Here is a 17,615-nt window from a genome sequence, read left to right as displayed (position 1 = left end):
ATTAAATGATAGGAAGTGGCAGCAAGCTCTTAGCACCACAAGAACACCCTCTATGCAGCTGTTAGGAGAATGTAAAGCAAACACAAATGTTTACATATCACATTTGAGAGAACGTTTTGTCAAGACAACTTTAAATACTTGTTTACACTACACTTACAATTTATGTGGATGGCTGAAAGCATTTTGTCATTTTACATCCAGAACAGTTTCATTCTTTGTAAGAAAAGTTCCACACCTTTCCAGCAACAAGACTTGGAAGACTAGATCTTTTCAGATCAAATAAGCACAAAACTGAAAATAAATGCTTTCCTGACCTTAGCGCAAGTGTAAACAGAAACAATAGGTTTCCAAGTTTAACAATTCTGCTGAGTCGAAATTAGAGAGATGCTACATTCAATATCCTTCCACAAGTATGATGGGCACAGTATGTTTTTCTAAATATGCATCATTGAGCAGAGTACCAGCTGGCTATTTTTCAGACTGAGGTATGATTTTTGAAAGCATGTGAGTACTGGACGTTGACTTTGCTGAATATAAAACACATTAAGTTTCCTTCCAAAACACCAAATACAAAAAGCTGTAAACAGTGAAGTATTCAGGCACACTCATCACACTTACATTGTGGAGTTCAGAGGTGCAGTACCTAAATTAAAGGGTATTTGGAACAAAAGTAGTCTGGAAAAAATCTTCTACAGCATACAGAAGGGAACTATCCCATATGTTGTCCTTTTCATCCCCTCCTCCCATTTTTATACTTCCAATGGGCAAGGGTGCCATTGGGTGTAAATCAGCATATAAACACATTTTTTAAAAGGTCACGGTCCACTCTTTGCCTAGGCTTTGAAACTGTACAAGTCTCCTTGTGAATGGAAAGGGCTCCCCCTTTTTATTCACCATGAAGATCTTCCATTATTCCCAATGGACTTGAGCCTGTTAAATAAAATCTAAAGTCTACCAGCAAAGGGCCAGAAATTTAGAAAACTCCCAAACATTTGAATTATATACTGAAATCTGTTCACTAAATTATGATCTTTCCAAAAGGTTATTAAAAATCAGTAAAAACCCAACTGAGACTGCAAAGGTGTCAATATCCAGAGGCAAACTGGCAGTTCAAGCAAGTATTGGCTAAATTGAGCTCTGATGTTAGTATAACTATGACAAGTAATAGATATAGCTCTACAACAAATACAGCATGTTGAACACCTAATATTTATAGACCTGCATTACACTGTATATTAAAACAAGTTCACTGGCATTTAGCACAAACTCAACTTAAAATGTTTATTTAGGAATTTTAATTTAAACAGTCACATATCCAAAATATTTATTTTGATTTAAAAAAAAAAAAAAAGATAAGTTCCTTGGTATTTGTGTCACATTAAATCTATTGATTAACAATTTCTGACCTACAGGGTAGAAGCCTACCTGGTTAGTAGATGAGGGCTACAATTGATGAGTACTGCTCCACAACCCATTCTCACTCTGGCATTTTTCTTAACGTCGTAGAGGTTCTATTCATTACAAGACAAGACATCAGAAAGATATATACCGTAATTAGCAGTCTATGTCAAGAGGTCATCTTGCAGTGACTCAAACAGCACCGAATAACCCAACAGCTCAGACTGTTAAGGCCAAAACCCAGAGTTGCTTAAGAAATGATTGGACAGCTTTTGTGTGGGGGTGGGATAGGATTACAGTATCCAAACTGGGACTGAGCTTCAATGGATTAACTGATCTATCTCCTTTCCAAAAGTTCTTTAGGTTTTAACCCTAGCTGAGAAATGAGCTCAGTTAAAAAAAAAAATCTGTATATCTGAGACACAACAAAAACTAGAACTATTTATTTTAGTTCTTCGGGAAAAGATGACAGTGTCCATTTACTGTAGATTGTAGTAGTGTCCCTAGGGCCTTTGCCATATTCTTCCAATTTATAAAATTCATTACACTGCAAGCACATACAAGAGAGCCCTTTTCTAATTGGCCTCTTTGTCTTGCTCAGTTCATCAATTGATCCTACAGTCCAGGGTTTATGACATCACAACTGTATCCACCCTATTTGATTGTGACGTTGCTCACTCAGATTTGGCAACAGTGATTATTAATCTGATCTGAGGAGCAGGTCATTTAGAATGAAGAGCTGATTCCTCATTTTGTTTATGGGCATTAGAAGATTATTGGGGTAGACCTTGAGTACATTTCAGCCCCATGCCCTTGTCAAGCCTAAAGAAGGCAACCTGGGATTGATTTGGACTAGCAATCTAGAAATAAAAAGCACTACATATCCCAATAAGTGCACCGAATTAGAAAAATCTTGACTGCTGGCATTGTTTTTTCCTGTAGCGTAACAGCATTCCTAACGTATCTCCTTCCCCCACACATCTTACGATTGTCCTTCTTAATAGATTTATACTCGTTTTTACCATTTTAAGAGGTATTTCTGTACACATGAATATATACAAATACAGGGATTATCATAAGTGCTTAGCAATGGCCTCTCTGTTCCCAATGACATCAAATGGCAAGACTTCCTGAGCAACTTTGAAAGTCTCTTCATATAATGTTGAACTACCTCCAAAAATAAAATAAATATTTCAGGTTGGTTGCATTTTTTAAGTATGTCAATTCTATGTGAAAAGTGTTATAAAGGGTTCAGAAGTTTATAACTCCTGTAGACTTAAGGTACAAAGGGACTAGTGCATGACCACTGTTTTTACATAAGGATGTGTCTGGGGGGGAAAACACATCTTTAGGTACAATGGCCTTCTCAGACAGCATGGTTTTTTGCAGGGTGGGACCTAGCGAGCAGGCCATACCTCTTGGGTTGCCCTGTGATGCCAGTCAGCCAATGGACCAGCTCTGTTATGAGGGGAGCTCTCACTGGGTTATCCAGGTGCCTGCAACAGGCTCCTGCATTAGCAGGCTGAGGCACAATGTACTTAATAAAAGGACCAGGCAAGGCAGAAAAGGCCCTCTCTCTACTTCACCTTATACTACAAAATTCCACCCTCCCTCCCTACGCGGTCTCTGTAGTTACTGGCACAGGGAAATAATTTGTGATTTGAAGGTTATGTTTTGGGTTTCACAGAACATGAATGCAGATAAGTTCTATGGTCTGCATCATCTGGACTAAAGCAATCGTGTGGGTTAGTGCAGTGCTGATACACGTGAACTTTGACTAGTGTGGACCTCATCAGGGTCAAAGCAATTGCACAGGCTCTTATGGACTTTAAAGAATGGTGAAGTTCATTTGCCAAGACTCCTTGGGACTTTGCTTGTTTCAGCAGCTGGTTGGCATGGATACTGGAAAGATTTATGGGTCAGCAGGTACAAGGTACTCTGAGGACTCAGGCTGTCAGTTTGTGTGGTACTATTTGTTTGCTGACTTGGCACAGGTTTATGTTTGTTTCACAGGATCATAACTCTGGACAGAAGGTCCTGTAAGCAGAGGTGTCAGGCCTGGGTTTTAAACAGCCAGTTTTGAGCCCTGGGAAAGTGTTGCTCCATAATTGACCATTAAGAAGGGGAAGGAAGGAAGGAAGGAAGGTGAGGCTATTGCATTCCCACTTTTCCATTACTGCCACACGTTGTCTCGAAAACAGAATTAGTATTCGTGGCCACACTTTCAGGTGTGTGCGTCCATTCTCAGTAGCCCTTGCCATTTGCAAGGATCCCCTGAAGTACACATGGGTAAGGTGACGGATGTCAGTTTAACAGCATTCAGCACCCCCTCGAACTACTTAAAGAGAAACTGTACTTCCAGTATTATACCACTTGATCTTTTATATGCTAAGTTGGTAGATTGATTAGTCAATAAGAGGCTCTATGCAGCCAGTTATCCTCCCTCTGGACGATGAACACATTCTCAAACTTAAATTTACAACTGTAGTTCATTTGTTTTGAGAGCACCATATAGCCCCAACAAGCAAAGAACCATTTTCCCTTTGTCCTGACATACTGACTGGTATTTTTTAGCAGAATCATTACGTTTATGAATATGCCAAAACAAATATTGCTGCAAAAACCATGAGACCAGTTACAATACTGCCGTTTCCTACGGATACCAAGATTATTCATTAGCATCCATACATTACCATGGTATTTCCTAAAGTCCCTAGGTTCCTTCACAGTTCACATAAAGGTTAGGTCACTTCATTGATTCAATGTATTCATTCTACTTCAGGATGGAATTAATTTCATATTTAATACACAATGGGCTAAATGTGACCTGTGGGCATCACAAAAACGTCCCAAAAGCCCATTCCAATTTTCAACAGAAGTTGGTTCAGCACATTTAGCAGCATTTAACCTCTTCAGTGCTGAACAATGCACTCAACAAAGCAAAGAAATCAAGGCCTGGTCACATCCACAGGTTTCATAAATGACAACTGGTATTCTATTGAAAATAAAAAAGGACACACAAAATTATACAGCACAATAGATTTAAAGGGACCATTCAAATTTGGGCCAGAACTTACATTTTCTGAAACCTAAGACCAAAAGAAAGAATTCAGTTGCTCTTAACCAAAACAATTTGAATCAACTTTTCCCTGAAGCACTTGCAACCCAAACACTGAAGCTCTGAGACCTCAAAGTGATAGTGACTAAAGACAAATGTGCAAGTGACTTCATTATTCTCATTGTTCAAAGACATGCACAGTGACAAGTCAATTAGATTTCTGCTGAAGGCTCAAAGGTATTTGTAATGTATTTAAGGTATGTTTGTTTACAATGCATTATTTTAAAGGGGCAGCTAACATGAAGAAGTGCTTCATGATGGTGTAAATAGTAAAAAGTTATGCTGAAGATTGACAAGAAAAAAGCTTTGGAATTCTGTTGTGTGAAACATAAGATTCTCTCTGCTCCCCTGCTGTCTCGGTACATAGCTGATAAATGTTCCATAATTAGAAGACTCAAGTGGGAATGCCTGAAATCTATCTGACCTGAGTTCAAAAACTTCAGTCAACTTTTAGCCCACATAATATGCTAAGTATCAGAGGGGTAGCCATGTTAGTCTGGATCTGTAAAAAGCAACAGAGTCCTGTGGCACCTTATAGACTAACAGACGTATTGGAGCATAAGCTTTCGTGGGTGAATACCCACTTCATCAGACGCATAATACACTAGTACTTTGATACTGCCTAGTGGACAAGACTGGCAAAGATGGATGGAAGAGAGAGACTCTCCTAGGTATAAATATACAAATTTAGGTAGGGATTGGGATCCTAAGAAAATTTTGGGTTGTGAAGAGGACAAAGTGGAAACAGAGGAGGAAAGCAAAAATCAAATACAAAATGCTTAATTGAAGTCAAATACTGGAGATGGGAAAGGTCACTGAAAATTTAATAATGGCCAGAGTGTTTGTGGGAGGAAAGGAATCATAGCCCTTGGAGTTCAGGGCTTATATAGACAGCGTGTAACAGTTTAAGGCAACCAAGTGACAGCAAGAATTCTCTGCAAAGCATCCGCAGAAAAACTTTCCACTTTAGAGATAATACCACCACATATTTTAATTTCAACAAGTACAAAAACACAAGTTAGCTACAAAAACTAACTAACCTAATAAAATACATTAACAAGAAGCCTTTACATAAAGCTCAATTTCAATAAAATAGGAACATCTACTTGCACTTCCTTGCAGAATCTACATTTACCTAAAACATGTTTATGTGCAAATACATTTCAGAGGGTAATCTTTGATTTAATGAGAAAACAGATTTTTGAGGAAACCAAAAGTAATTTGTGTTTATAGCCAGTAGCTCATTCATTTGGCAATGAATTACATTTAGGCAAGGTAATTTACTCTAATTTACATGCAGCGCAAACATTATGACAGCACAAAAGAAACATAATTGGTGGCTCTAACATTTAACCACTGTTTTTGTATTTCCAATGACAATGAGCACTGCCCTATCTAATTGCTAAGTATCAAGGAACAGAAACACACAAGTGGCAATGCACTTGGTAATTTTGGTTAAGCAAGAGGCTCTGATTTCTTGTGAAGAAACATACAATACAAAAATAAAATGCTAAATATTTACTCAGACAAACTACACAGCAGCCAGGAAAGCACCTTAGAGCACTGGAAGTAAATTAACATTCTACCAAAGGTATTGTTACAAGACAATAAAAACTGCAACACTGAAGAAAGTGTAGGTCTCAGTTCTAGACATACAGTGGTATTCACTGGAGGAACAAGGGATTAGCAGCGGGGGGAAGGGAACAAGAAGATAAAAGTGGTAGAAAATGAGTGGGCAACATGGCACGGATTCTGGATGACAGCCATTTATTTTATTGGATCTCACCACAGTATTTAATACCATAGAGCATGAAATGTTGTTGACTCCCCTCAGATGCATAGCAGCAGTAAACAGAAGTGATTAAATGGGTCAATCCTCTCTTAAATTGCACCCAAAGAATCATAATGGTAGACTACACTTCTGCCTCAAGAGGTCAGACCAATGATCCATTTAGCCCAGTATCCTGATTTCTGACAGTGGCCAATGGCAGGCGCTTCAGAAGGAATGAAGAGAACAGGACATCTATCCCCTCTCATCTAATCCCAGCTTCTGGCAGTCAGAGCCAGAAACCCAGAGCATGGGTTGCGTCCTTGACCATACTGTTTACAAGACACGGATGGACCTATCCTCCATGGACTTACCCAACTTTTGAACCCAGTTATACTTTTATCCTTCACAACATCCCATGGCAAAGAGTTCCACAGGCTGACCTTGCATTGTGTGAAGAAACACCTGGAAGTTCTATTGCAATAACTTTTTATGCAGCAATTAGCTAAGATACTAAATAGTATTGTTAACTCCCCAAATTAGCACAAGTTACTACCACCTATGCTAATAGCTGAATTTTAGAGGTGATTTTTGGTAACAAAAAGTCAGACTAACTATTCTAAATATTTCAGACCATAAAGCTCAGCCATTTGAGTTGTAAGCAAAGAACTATCTTTAAAACAAAATAGTTTTTCATTTTTCCATAACTCAGAAACAAAACTTCCAATTTTGCTCAAGTTTTCCATGATAATTACTTCTGGTTTAAGAAAAAAAATAAATTTTCCAAAAGTTATGAGAACCTGAAAACAGAAATATAAGTTCCAACATCACCCTGACTTGCACCTTCTGATATAGAATGTCCACTATAAAACAGTACAGCTGTCTTGTGCACATGACAATTTTGGGTTGAAAGCAGTGTTGCAAAGAAGAGTGCATTCAATCACATTTGTGAAATGGCTTTGGAACTGAATTCTGGAAAATGAGTTCTCTGACTGGCTGACAATGATGTCAGACAATCTCAGTGGTTAGGTCATCTAGTCCATTCTCCTGCCAATGCAGGATTGTTTCCTATACTATGTACTTCTGCTTTTTGACCAGTCTGTCTAGTTTTGTCTAACAGAGCTTTCACAACATGTTTGGAAAGCAGTCCGACAAATGTTTTTTGCTGACATCTCATGCTTTCCCCTGCATAATTTCATCCACTTGCTTCTAGCACTGTCTTGGCCACTAATTCATCTTCTCCTAGAAATTTACATCTTTCAGATGCCCATAGTTAATTTCATTTTGCCATACAAAACATGTTAAGTTTTCTTAATGTCATCCCACCATTTAGTGTTTCTTTCTTTGAATTCCTTGCAATATTGGCCGTTATATTAACACTGATGTTCCCTATTCCCACATTTCAATAAATCTGGATTATAATAATGCACTGAAGTGGCAGCTGATATTGCTCAGGCTTCAGTCTTGCAATTCAACTGTGACAATTATTTTCAAGTGTTCCATTTCTCCTGATTTAGTACTTACATTCTAGAATACGTACGCATTATTTTTAGTCAGAAGAATCCTGCATCTCCTTTGTCCTACACTTTTTAAGGCAAGAGCAAAAGCAAACCAACCTCCTGAGAGGAAAAACTTGTGAATTACTTTTATAAAGCACCCTCCCCTTATCACTATGACAACGTGACCAACATCCAACCTTAAACATGATTCTTTTGTATCTATCAAAACTAAAATGAGCCATTCATGCCTATGGACTTGAGTCAGATATTTAAATGCATCAGATGAAGTCAGAAATATGTAGAGCTCCAAGCTGGAATGCCAGTACAACTATCCCATTCTTTCACCTCCTAAGCTAGACTTGTAAATGCAAGTGCTGACAGCATTAAAGTTACCTCATGACTGTTGAAGGTAATATTTTCCTCTCTTTTATCAGAGGTGAGGAGTAAGGTTCATCTTCCCCTCAAAGGTGGTTTAAGTGCAGAAGTGAGGGAACAGCTGGCATTTCAGAGCAGCTATTTTAAGCTTTGGTTACTGAGTCCATCTAGATTGACGTATTGTGCGCCTGGCAGCCTGCTGCTGTGGGCATGGTGACCTGACTGTACCCCAGTAAGGACAAATGTTTCTTTTCTTGTTGCAGGCCTGCTGTGAAAGGCATTTGATCTTTGTTCTGGTGGTTAGGTCATCTAAATACCACTTTGAAAGCACTCTTCTGACTCCCAATTTTATCAAACAACCAATTCAGAACATTGCTTCTCTAAGGTAGGATAGACAGAAGTTTAAGAATAAACATTGAGTCCTGCAGATAAACACCACCTGGGATCAGGCATGGATTTCTATGTACTTTCAATTCTTACACAAGTCTTTTGCTTGACTGCAATAGGATCCAAGGTTCCAAAACAGCTGTTTCCTCAGCCAGTCATGGAACAGCTGAGCAGGATTCAGGCCAGTAGTATACCCAAAACAGATAAATTATTTGAAGAAGCAATATGCATGTTAGGTGGATTATAGTTTAGAAGACCATCCATTTCATTCTGATTATATGGATTTTAGGGTTTTGTCTTGATTCCAAAACTACCCAATGCTTTGCCTGAGCATTTCCTCTGAAAGAGGATGGGAAGTGACCTCTAAAATCAGTGCTGCTCATTGGCTATGAGTACAATACCTTAGAAGAGATGGGAAGATCATAAAAGAATTAGAGCACCTTTCCTCCATGAACTACTAACCTTTTAGTAATTGGAACACTTCTCACTATCCTACTGGCAACTATAGCTTCCTCTTTATGGGACTTTGCATCGAAGTCACTGATGACTGGGTTGAATGGGTTCAGGATCAGGCCTACATGGGCTCTAGTAGCTTCCATAATGTTCTGCTTTACTCTAGCAAGCCAGATCTGCTTTCTCTCTGCTAAATGTTGTGCTATGATGCCCAAAATGCACTCTAGGTATAGGTTATGCTAAAACTGCCAGAAAGTTAGTGGGCAATGTGATAAAGAGTCAAAATTAAACTAAGTTTTAAATCTATAAATAGTTTTGTTAGGTATAGTATAAACTGCTCACAAATATTAATGAAATACTAACAAACAACTGGTTCTATGATGGCTGTAGCTGGCAGACAGAGTGGATAAAATATTTATATAGCACTCTATAGAATGTCAGGTTTCCAGAAGCCTCATGCACCTCTTACTGCCAAATATTAATCAAAACGACTTCCTGGCCATCTAACAAGACACACAACTACTACTTTGGAGTCAGTGTCATTATAGAGAACGGTCTGATTTGCCCTATTTCTCTCACTTAAATTATTTATCCTTATGTATGTATGAATAAAGAGTTTCCTTCCTCCAAACTCACTGAATGTTCTGAATTATATATTATGGACAACAGTTCATACCTAAAACAAGTTGTCGGGATACATGAGAGCTCAAAGCACTTTACACACACTAACGAAACCTCAACAACCTTGCAAGAAGTATTATAGTACCCATTTTGCAACTGGGTCAGTGTCACAGAGAGGTTAAGTGACTTGCCCAAGAATACAACTCTTGAATCTAGGCTCCCAGTTCAGCCATGAAACCAACTGTCATTAAAAAGACTGGGTTTTGAAAAAGGAAACTGACTAATCAGAATCTTGCAATGAAGATATGAAGTACACCGTAGGCAGGTATGAATTTTGATTTATTGGAACTGATTTACTGAAATTGGATTTAACCATGCTGGTTTACAAAGCATTGATAGGATGCGCTCAGTCTTGAGAATAAACACTGGTTGCTGATGTCCACCTCCCATTGGCAGGTCACCCAATTTTTTGTATAATAATTTTACAGGAAATCATTTATCATCTGCCCTCTGGATCAGACATAACGCATGAGAACTAAGCAAGCAGAGGGCACATTAGAAAAAACAATGAAATTTCGAACTGGAACAAATGGAACTTCAAATGTTTGGATCTTCAGAGTTCTTGAAAGGAATCTATCAGATTAAAACTAAAATAAATATATTTGCTTCATTAAGAAGTTGACTTCACTTGGAGTGGTGCTCCATGCTTTCCAATATCAGGACCTAAGTGGGTAACAGCAACATGTGATCAAAACAGTAACAAACTAACAAAATAAAATGTAACAAAACCCCCTGCTGGTTAACCTCCTCAGTCCTCCCCAATGTCTTACTAGAGATCATTCAAAACCCAAGTCATATTTTAAAAAAAAGTCTCCATCTACATACATATACCACGACTTATCATAAAGAGAAGTTACATCTTTTCACCATTTAGGATTATTTTAATATTTTGTATGTACCTCACTCAGTTTGAACAATGAAGACTGTCTAGTCAGTTTCACTTTAATTTGTAGTTATTTCTAGTGAGCCACACATTGTGCTTCCCATGCACTAGCACAGTACCACAATTTTTGGACTGCAAATGATGCAAAGGAACGTTTAAACCCAAACTCACTGAAATTAAAATTAATTTAATTTCACCGAAATTGATAATTTTTTCCTTTTTAAAGCCACATGCAAAAACAAGTTGACGGTGTCCTTGACAATTAGTCAACTAAATATAATAAATACTGTAAATTTGAGATTTGAAAAGATTCTCATAACATTATACCAACTTCAATAGAAAGAAAGTGACTTTAAAAGTTTTCCCGGACCTAATTACTACCTTCTTCAATTTTATAGACAAAGGGTTCTTTTTAATGGTCACTTGGGAAAAAAAAAAAGACAGAAATGAGGACAAGTTTTCCAGCACATAAATAATGAAACCCAGTATTGATTTTTAGGAGTATCAAAGTTTGCATACAAAATGCCAGCATTGTGATGTATAACTGAATTTTCTAGATCTAATAAAAATAGCAATTTATGGTCTTGTGCGCCTAACTTAAGCAAATAAACAATATTAATATAGATATATGCCTGTAGCAGAACTACTTCATTTATGCAGCTGACATGAATTTCCTTGCTACATTTACTGGACTCCTCTATATCAATTAAACATTATTAACAGCTAATAAAAACAGCACAGATGGGAAGTCAGCAAGAGAAAAGTATACCTGAAGAAAGAGTGCTGCCTCAAGTTTGGTTCACCAATTTGTCAGTCCCATCCGCACTGTACAGGGAAACCACAACCAGGCCCCACAAAAATGTAGATATCACGTCATAATGTAGGGTATGCCTTGACAAGTGACTGTATTAGTGTTAAAGCTCTGACACAGGATTCCATTGTACATGCACTAGTACTTCTGGCCAGATTGGCACAGTACTCATGGATTACTGAATTGATAGATTTTACTAACACTGCTGGCATGTATTCCTGAAGGGGAATAATACAGTCTAACAGTCTTCATTGACCTAAACACAGAATAGTCTGCTAGCATCATCACGGGTCTGTGACTGAATTTGAAAGAGAAGCCTGTCATTGATCACCTTTCCTCTCACCCTTAAGCACTGACACAATCAAAGAGAAACAGTTTTGGTGACGGAAAGGTAAGTATATACACAATAAAATCCTCAGTGGAAGACATCTTTCTGTGTATTAGAAATTCAGAGTAGCATATAATTTTTTTTTTAACCTTGGGAGTTCATTCGTAAATATATTTACAAGTCTGCAATTCATTTAATTCCCAAATTAATTAAATCAGTAGCAAAAAAGTTATATCTGATTAATGTTATCAGTTTAGCCAGAGCTACAGTGCAGAAGAAAGAGTGGGAGGGGAAATGCAAAATATCATTAAACTATTCTCACACTGTTGGAAATGTTACTGTAGACAGTCTGCAAACATTCTTACCACCATAAACAACCTGGTGGTAAAAATGTCTGCAGTGTGTCTATGCTAGTGCTTCCATCAGAGCTAAATCAATGGTGAGAAAACAGCTAAAAAGTCCCAGCGTAGAGACCGCTCCAGAGAACGAAGTGTCAATACTGGAGTACATAAAAAGCGGTCATTACAATTTGCTTCAATTATACAATTTCCTTTCATTGGTTCATAGTTGCTTCCTCCTAAAACTGCTCTCTCATATCCTGTAGAGGTGAGAAACACCATGCTTCGACTACTCTCGTTCACAAACTGCTTCTTTCAGTTTTCACCTGCATTTTAGATAAGTTTATACTAGGAAAAGGAGTTAGTGTCTTCAAATTCACCAAAAACAGTACAACATTTGCCATTTTGGAGGTTTACATTGCCTGACACTTGAAATGCATCTAACTCTGCACAAAGTCAGATTCCTTCTGCAAAAGCAACTAATATGGGGAGAAGAACTGTTGATTTTTGAAGTGTTACAGCTGTAATCTTGAGACAGTACCTGAGAAGATTCAAAGTAGACAGAACTCTATATTGGAAAGAAAGAAAGAAATAATTCAAAGAACAAAGTGCATAAATTCTGAGTTTGACTCACAGGGCCTCAGGATCACAAGAATGATATCTACATGACCAAGGACTGATATGGCCACTAGTCTACCTATACACAATTTGAACATGACAAAATAACTTACTAGAATCTACTGTATAATTTACAAGCTTGCATGGCCGCAAGCTAACAATGGCAAGGGATGATGGTTGAAGGAAATAGAAAAACTTGTGGACTTGATACACAGACTGAAAAAAAGAGAAAACCCACACCAGAAACCATAAATGTCTCAGAACTCTGCCAAAATATCAAGGAGTGACTGAAGAGAGTCTGGAACAGCTGGCATGAATACTGTCACCCATCTTAACACCAGCTTTTTTCTAGCTATCCTCACTATGATGGAAACAAGAGGATTCTACAAAATTTTTGGACAAATTGATCCCAGAAGTTTTAGACAGATGTTAGTCACACTCCAAAATGCATTCAGATACCAATGTGACAAACGTGGTAAAAACCTCTATAGAACAGAAATAGAAGACTAAAAACCCAAATACTGCATAACAAATGTATTCACTCTACCCCTGAGTGGGAAACAAGGCAATAACAATAAAGAATTATCACAGTTACACTATCCAACTCACAAGATTGAAACTGGCAGTTAAAAATAATATGAGAAAACTCTCAACTTTCCAGATCTCAATCCTATAGCCCAGGGGAAAAGATGGGAGATAAATGTGATTAAAGAATTTCAGTTGAATGGATCTGTCCTTTAGCCAGCTAAATTCCAGATAACATAGGAATCACAAAAAGAACAGGAGTACTTGTGGCACCTTAGAGACTAACAAATTTATTAGAGCATAAGCTTTCGTGGGCTACAACCCACTTCTTCGGATGCATCCTAATCTAATAAATAATCTAATAAATTTGTTAGTCTCTAAGGTGCCACAAGTACTCCTGTTCTTTTTGCGGATACAGACTAACACGGCTGCTACTCTGAAACCTGTCATAGGAATCACACTTACTGTTTGCCTTTGGGATACGGAAGCAATATACAACTTTCTGGGTAAAGCTGAAACTAGGACAGGGACATGTAGTAGAAAGCAAAGACATGGAAGACTGTCCTATTATAAATGAAATCTGCTCACTACAATACTATATAGGCTAAGTCAAGCACAACTGGGAATAAGTGTCAACTTTTTTTAATGGCATTTTAACACATAAGAACCCGATTCAGCAAATTCCTTAAACATGATGATGCACTTAAATTTAATCACAAATAATCCACTGAATTCAGTGAGACTACTCAAATGCTTAAAGTCAGACACATACTTAATATCATGCAGAACCAGCACCTATGACCTTGATCTTGCATCATTACAGTCAATGCAAGCTTTTGCCATCAGCTTCAGTAAGCACAAGATCAAGGCCTTTATTACCATTTTCTTCTCCTCCAAAGAGCTCATAATATTGATATGCACTATAAATTGTTTACACTTAGAATGTTGACGATATTTGTTTAGCTGCTTGTTGACACAAATACATGCACAGAGGTTATGTTAGATACATATTTTAAACTGTAGAATCCATGAAAAACATTAAACGTTCATATAACTAGAGCCACTGTTATGAATACATTGCTGTAGAATAAATTATTTCATAAATCTGAAAATTAGCTGCATACTTATACTGTCTAAACCTTATTTCTTAATTCTGTACTTTGTACCTTTCCTATTTACCTATGTTCTCACATTTTTATGTAGCTCAATATAGAAAAAATAAGGGCCTGAATTTTCTTGTTCTCAGTCATTAATGGTGACCTCACAATCTGTAAGCATACCAGCAGTTTTGCTAGCCCTAAGCAATAAGAACAGAGAATGACTTCAGTACTTGTTGGCACTAAGTAATGTTTCTCCTATACATAAACACTTTAAAATACTGTAGGCTTAAGTGGTGCTCCAAGATCATAAATGGATCAACACCCTTGATGTTAATGTAACTTTTCTGTTTTACATTTTATAAATTTGCACTTTGATATCAGGTCTATTCATAAAGCAGACAACTTTGCTAGAATTATTATGTCTCTAATCCCTCATGATACAATTTTACAAAGCTAGGGAATTAATAACTAACAACTGTACATGTATAAAATATTACTATGTTGTTCTATGGAAGTGCACTTAACTTACACCTTGGAATGCTATCAAGAAGCAACCAGTGGAATGCACTATATACAGAAAAGAAATTCAGATTCCAAAGAGTCAGGATATCTCCGACCAATACAAATAAATAACTGTTGTGAACAAAATACATAACTTGTATGTATGGGGTGCCTGTGGCCCTCCAAAATCTTATTCCTGCTTGCTGCTCTCTCTCTGTACACCCCTATTTCTAATCAAGAAAAGGATGGACAATATACTTGTACTCCATCTTAGCAGCCAATCAGAATCTTATCTTACTACTTTATGTAAAATTTGTTCATTGGATGTTTAGGGCTTCATCCTCTCAGGCTCTGGTTCTCAACCAGGGCTTTGCGTACCCCAGAGGGTACGCAGAGGTCTTCAAGGGTGTAGGTCAACTCATCTAGATAGTTGCCTAGTTTTACAACAGGCTACATGAAAAGTGCTAGCAAAGCCAGTCCAAACTAAAATTTCATACTGACAATGACTTGTTGATACTGCTGTATATATTATATTAGTGTTTCTCAACCTGGGGCTCACGATTTATTTTATAATTATGTCGTAAAAATGAGAAAGTAAGCATTTTTTCAGTAATAGTGCACTGTGACACTTCTGTATTTTTAGGTCTGATTTTGTAAGCAAGTAGTTTAAGTGAGGTGAAACTTGGGGTATGCAAGATAAAACAGACTCAGAAAGGGGTACAGTAGTCTGGAAAGGTCTCTGAGAATCACTGCTCTAAGGTGCTGAGAACTCTAAGCTCTCACGTAAGTCAGGGGCAACTGTGGGCACTCAGGACCTTGCAGGATCTAGCCCTTAATGTTTAAGTCAAGCCAACCTACAAGCCTCAGACTTCTTGACTCTTAAATCCCATATGAAGCTGTCTATAGTGCAAATTAATATAATACACAATGTTATGTCTTTGACACTTCTGTGATGAAAAATGTCTTAAACAGAGCCTGAAAAAGAAAATCACCTCCTTTCAACTGGCAAGGTTCACTACCCAAAATTTTGCCCTTTGCTGCAGTTGGGTTAGTGCCTATAATAAAGACTGCCCTAAAAATGTTTACTTATATACACAGCATATCATTAAGAGATAAAAAAATACCAGCTAAATAATGTTTGTTACTCTTTACCATAGAATCTCTGGCATAGTCTCTGCTTTTTATCTGAAGCCTTGTAATTACATGTGGGTGTCTCCTAGCTGAGGGGAAACAAATAACGCCAGTTTATGCAAGCTTTTAAGACAAATTACATGGCATAGGGTAGCAATGCAGGGATTTTAGCATACAGGCTGTACTCTACCTTTATAATAGAGATATCCTATCTCCTAGAACTGGAAGGGACCTTGATAGGTCATCGAGTCCAGCCCCCTGCCTTCCCTAGCAGGACCAAGTACTGATTTTTGCCCCAGATCCCCAAGTGGCCCCCTCAAGGATTGAACTCACAACCCTGGGTTTAGCAGGCCAATGCTCAAACTACTGAGCTATCCCTCCCCCCTTATTATAAGGCTCCCTCTTATAACACTAACTGATAAGGGGCCACTCTACATTGGTTCTCAACTGCATTCAACCAGATAAATGCTCTCAATTCAGATTCCTCTGTAATGCATAAAATAGAGTTTATCAGGGCAGAAGGCGTGTCCTGAGATGTAAACTACTACTAACGCCTGGTTTTATGTTCGTTCCAATATACTGAGTTTTAAAATTTTGATCACGTAGAACAGAAAAATCTTAATTACAGAAATAATTAAAGCCACTGGAAAAAGGGAAAACTATGCACAAGCTTAAACTTTCAAGGGTATGGGATAAGTAATGAAGTACAACTAAATGGGTCAATTTAAATACATACTTATTTAATATATGTTAGCCAATTATGCCCACAAAACCTGAACACAGAATTCACATGATAAAAAGAATCAAAAAATATGATTGAGTCTCACAGATATTCAAGACCTATTTCTTGCAAAAGCTAGAAGTGTATATTACCCATCTTCAACACTCATTTCACTGACAAAATCCACAATAATTGGAAAGTTTCATCCACTTTCCTCTGAATCATATCGCCAAGGCATTTCCTTTATGCCAGTAAAAACTTGTAATTTTACAGTACAAGCAAAACATAGCGCATCATTCCACTGGACGGACATGTCAGGGTTCCCGCCACAGTGTAGGCCTGAGACCTGATCATTCCCCTCCTCCCCAGCCTTGGATGAAACTCAATAGGTTAAACTAGCATGAAAACCCCATGCAAAAGCCGATCACATGGGAGGGGAGGTTACATTCCTTCCTTTACATTGTAACATTTCTCCTCATATTGCAGGATAAAATAATTCATACTGAGCAGTAAGCCAACAAAAGTCTGGAAATAGTGTGCTATTGAAAACTGAGGATTTTATTATTAGGGGAAGAGGGAAAGATGGGCTCTGCACCCTCTCCCAGTGACCACGTTCACAGCGGGCAGTGTGTAGATACACCAACTTTCCCCAGCACTGCAGAAGCAGCATGCAGCTGGGGCAGGGGAGGCAAAGGCACCTGACAGCAGGAGCAGACTGTTCTGACAACTGGGCACCCACCGTCACTTTCAGTAAAGCCCATCAAGCAGCAGCGAGTGACAAGCAGCGGCTCCTCCCCACACCAGCTGCAACCCGTCCCCGAGGGACCGGAATTTATTACACACCCAGGTCCTCCCTGGGCCCCCTCAACGCCCTGGAACTCCCAAGGCAACACACAGCTCCGCCCTTCACCGCCCGTCCTGCCTGCCTGCACCCCCCCCCCATTTCACCTCCAGCCCCCAGGCTCCATGGCCACCTCCCT

At 38.3% G+C, this 17,615-nt stretch overlaps 1 protein-coding gene across 3 annotated transcripts in view; it reads right to left on the bottom strand.

Annotated features, from left to right (window-relative positions):
* The window catches only part of LOC112107632 (leucine-rich repeat flightless-interacting protein 2), a 185,254-nt gene that overhangs the window by 167,069 nt on the left and 570 nt on the right, over window positions 1-17,615 (bottom strand). The window lies entirely within an intron of this gene.

Source organism: Terrapene carolina, unplaced genomic scaffold (assembly GCF_002925995.2).
Source record: "Terrapene carolina triunguis isolate 2854851 unplaced genomic scaffold, T_m_triunguis-2.0 Scaffold175, whole genome shotgun sequence".
Taxonomy (NCBI): domain Eukaryota; kingdom Metazoa; phylum Chordata; order Testudines; family Emydidae; genus Terrapene; species Terrapene triunguis.
Note: the sequence above shows the minus strand (reverse complement) of the source record. Positions and strands in the feature narration are given on the sequence as shown.